Source organism: Bos indicus, chromosome 2 (genome assembly GCF_029378745.1).
Source record: "Bos indicus isolate NIAB-ARS_2022 breed Sahiwal x Tharparkar chromosome 2, NIAB-ARS_B.indTharparkar_mat_pri_1.0, whole genome shotgun sequence".
In the NCBI taxonomy this organism is placed as follows: Eukaryota; Metazoa; Chordata; class Mammalia; order Artiodactyla; family Bovidae; genus Bos; species Bos indicus.
In genome coordinates this window covers 3,073,429-3,077,812 of record NC_091761.1, presented here as the reverse complement: position 1 = coordinate 3,077,812, position 4,384 = coordinate 3,073,429, and the positions used below count along the sequence as shown (strand labels likewise).

General features: G+C 38.6%; 1 pseudogene; it reads right to left on the bottom strand.

Annotated features, from left to right (window-relative positions):
• Nucleotides 1-294: 294 nt before the first annotated feature.
• LOC109576271 (small ribosomal subunit protein eS1-like) lies at nucleotides 295-1,890 on the bottom strand (annotated as a pseudogene).
• Nucleotides 1,891-4,384: the final 2,494 nt, after the last annotated feature.

The window sequence follows — 4,384 nt, the reverse complement described above, 5'->3', positions numbered from 1 at the left end:
AAAAACATGAAGTCTTAACCACTGGACTGCCAGAGAATTCTCCTACATTATTTTCTCACACCCTCTTTTCCATTCCCATCCCTGTTCCTTTAACCCAGTATTTTTACTTTACATTTAGATAATTGAAATAGCCAAATAGAGAATCTTGATTTCTACAAGCTCACCTGTAGTTTGCTGCTTTGCAATCGGTCTTTCCCAACCATCCCACAAATGCTCTGAGGATTATTTGCAAAATTCATTATTTTTTTTTCAACAAATAAGATCTTTTATTTGTTACCATTAAAAGTCTGCATTTTAAACAGATTCTTGGACTGGTGGCTTGTATCCATCATCCCGTTCAACTTTAGCACCTGTCTCACCCACAGCAGCTTTTCCAGAACTACTACCTTTAATATGTAACTCCATGAGTTTTGCCAATTCAAACTTGGGCTTCTTCAGCACTTTTTCTTTTCTGATGAAGACATCATAGAGCAGATAAATAGATTGGCAAGCTTTTTCTATGTCTTTCCTAATGCTATATGGAATCAATTTATTGACCAACTCTTTCAAGTCATTTGTCTGCACCTTTCAGGTCATGATTTCCATCATCTTCTTGCAAATCTGGTGCACCTGCTGGTGCTGGGCATCTGAAGTCATCTGAATCTGATTGCTGCACTTTTTTTTTTTACTAGAACCCACACAAAACAGATGAAGCAAGTAACCATTGGTAGTCTTGACATCAACATGAGCTTTAATCATGGTCTGCCATTTTTTGATCCATGCCATGGAAAGATCCATGCGATGGAAATTAATTAAGCACTTTTTGCCCTGAACATCCTCAGTAATTAGTTTGAGTTTTCTAAATGCAACGTCATCATTGTGCAGATCAGCAAGACTCACTTCAAAAACATGCCCCAATAAATGCTGGAGAGGGTGTGGAGAAAAGGGAACCCTCTTACACTCTTGGTGGGAATGCAAACTAGTACAGCCACTATGGAGAACAGTGTGGAGATTCCTTAAAAAACTGGAAATAGAACTGGCTTATGATCCAGCAATCCCACTGCTGGGCATACACACTGAGGAAACCAGAAGGGAAAGAGACACGTGTACCCCAATGTTCATCGCAGCACTGTTTATAATAGCCAGGACACGGAAGCAACCTAGATGTCCATCAGCAGATGAATGGATAAGAAAGCAATGGTACATATACACAATGGAGTATTACTTAGCCATTAAAAAGATTACATTTGAATCAGTTCTAATGAGGTGGATGAAATTGGAGCCTATTATACAGAGTGAAGTAAGCCAGAAAGAAAAACACCAATACAGTATACTAACGCATATATATGGAATTTAGAAAGATGGTAACAATAACCCTGTGTACGAGACAGCAAAAGAGACACTGATATATAGAACAGTCTTATGGACTCTGTGGGAGAGGCAGAGGGTGGAGAGATTTGGGAGAATGGCATTGAAACATGTATAATATCATGTATGAAATGAGTTGCCAGTCCAGGTTCGATGCACGATACTGGATGCTTGGGGCTGGTGCACTGGGATGACCCAGAGGGAAGGTATGGGGAGGGAGGAGGGAGGAGGGTTCAGGATGGGGAACACATGTATACCTGTGGCAGATTCATTTCAATATTTGTCAAAACTAATACAATTTGTAAAGTTTAAAAATAAAATTAAAAAAACAAAAACATAAACAAAAACATGCCCCTTGAGGTCATCAGATGCAATTTTGATTCCTTGAGATCTTGTGACCAATGTTTTACCAATATTCCTTATATTGAACATAGCTGGTGCTTTCACATCACACTAATCTTTTTTAGAAAATGGGTCAGCCACTTTCTTCTTGGCTCCCCTTTTGCCTCCTTTCATAAGATGCTTGTTCTTGCCAACTACCATGGTGCTGCTCAGTGAGCCAAAAAGGGCAAAATTCTTTTTCTTCTCATATTATTCCCTTGCCAAATTATTTTGTGGTTCTCATTGGTTTATTGGTTTAAATCCTAAGCTCTTACTGTGATATTTAAGACTGTCCACAGCCCTCTCCAAACCTGTCTCACAATGTTTTTCAAGGACTTCATATCCTCCAAAAAATATTTCCATTCTACGTTTTCCTAACAGGTCCACAATTTTTCATCTTTGTAGCTTTCATTTACTCATCAAGTAATTAGTGGATCAATACTCAATGACAAGGCCTGGGATAGGTCTTGCTGATGATACAGCCTCTTTTCCCTAAAAAACACACCTACTCCCTCATGCTCTTTCTGTGATGGGAATGGCCTCCCCTCTTTCTTGTGACACCCTTCTCTTGAAATCCTGCAGTGAGATGGGATATGCCTGACTTTATGAAAAACATTTTCCAAAATATATCAAGAAATTCAAAGACATTCTTGCCCTTTGAACTAGTGATCTCCACTTGTTGGGAATCTAAGGGTATAATCCAAACTGCAAAAAAATAGTTTGTGTAAAAAGATCCACTTTGCTACCTTATTCATCAGCTTTATTGATAGTATTGAAAATGGAGATAACATATATAATACAGGATGACATAAACAAAAATAATTTGATTATAAGAATAATAGAAGACTTTTAAACTCTACTTGATAAACTTTGAGGAATATATTACATTTCCTCAATTTCCAAGTACAGAAGCTTCTCATAATATGAGAAAATGCCCATGATGAATTATTTGAAAAAAATCATACTGAAAGAATGCATATGTATTTATGCATGTGTGTATGTATTTAATCTTTATAACTGTTTAACAAATTATTTTAAAATTATATATAGTAAAAAAGGACAATGAGTAAACAAATTACAATATTACCAGTGATTATCTCCAGAAATAGATTGTAGATAATTTCTTTTTAATTTCTTTTTTATGTCTTCCAAATTTTCAATGTAACAAGCATGTATTATTTTCACATGATTTATTTTTAACTGCACTTGTGACTTAGCCAATTCTGTGTGGGTGTTTTAGTGCCCAGATGTACTCCAACTTGGCCGCAGATCATTTTCAGGTCACCAAAATGCACATCCCTTTCTCTGAACTCAAGTAACACTCATCACCTTTGTCATTAGTCAGGCATATCATATAACACAATATACTTTAATTGTTCGAGTAAGGACTTTTCTCCTCAATTAAATTGTGAGCAAACAGGAAGCATGGCTTAGGTATTGCTGTTCCCTCAACATTGAGCCAGTTGACTTGTGGAAAAAAAAATTCTGGGGGAATAATCTGTGTTAATAAGTATTAAGGCCTTTTAGTATTAAAGGACCATATAAGTAGCAAGTTACTCTTTGATTTGAAAGAAGTAAGAAGGGAAGAATATGAGGCCTGTCATTGTTTAAGTCCTTGCTGGGGCAAGCTTGTTAATGGCCACCTGATTTTATGACTATTTTCTATTCTTTCAAACAGTTGTATGGGGTAGGTGCTTTTGCTCATTCAATAGATAAAAAGATGGAGGCCTTGGGGTGAAGGTCCCTAACCCAAGATCACATAGCTAGTGAGTATCAGTTCTAGCCATTGATCCAAACTTGACTGGTTTCAAAGCTCACTCTCCTTCCATTGATTTCTCACATGATAAAATTCAGTTGCCACAGAGACTTCTGACATACTCTCCCATCCTCCTCCTTTCCTAGCCAGATGTGTGGTTAAGGGAAGCCTAAAAGTCAGAATGAGAAAACAAGAGTCTAGCTTCCAGTTTCCAGGTGTATTAAGATCCCCTGCATAATTAATATTTCTGTGTGTATCACTGACCCTGTCCATGATGCCCACTATCTTGCTGTTCACACTGTGCACAGTGTTCGTTGAACCCAGGTTAGGAAAGGTGCAAGCTAAGAGGCTGGAAGAAGATGCAAAGAGCTGTACGAACTGCAGATATGTTTATTCTCTCCTGGCTCATGCTGGAGCCATACCACAATGCTCTCCTCTCACGGCTGACCCAACGGACAAAGCTGTGATGCAGCAGTAATGCTGCTGCTTTCTCAGGGAAGCTCACATATGTGTACAGAACATGACAAAGCAAGTACCTTGTGACACTCATGTGCAGTGGTATAAGTGATCTCAGCTGTTACATAATCATTATGTACAAAATGTGGGGCAAGAGAGCCTGACCACACCATCTTGGCTAATTTGCTTTTTCTCTACACTGTGTAGTTGAAATCACTGTTGAAATTAATGAGAATTGAGTATTCAAAGGTTGCCACATCACTTGCCTTTGGCAGACACTCAAAGCAGGCAGAGGAGTGGGAAAACTTTGTAATGAAGAACAAAGAAGGCTTCAGGTGTGCCTTGGCTGCTGAAAAAGAGGCTGCTGGCCCAGGGAAGCTGCAAGTGAGGCAGATAGGAGCAGGAGTCCATTGTGGTTGGCTGGTCATAGGTTGGAGGCAGGGG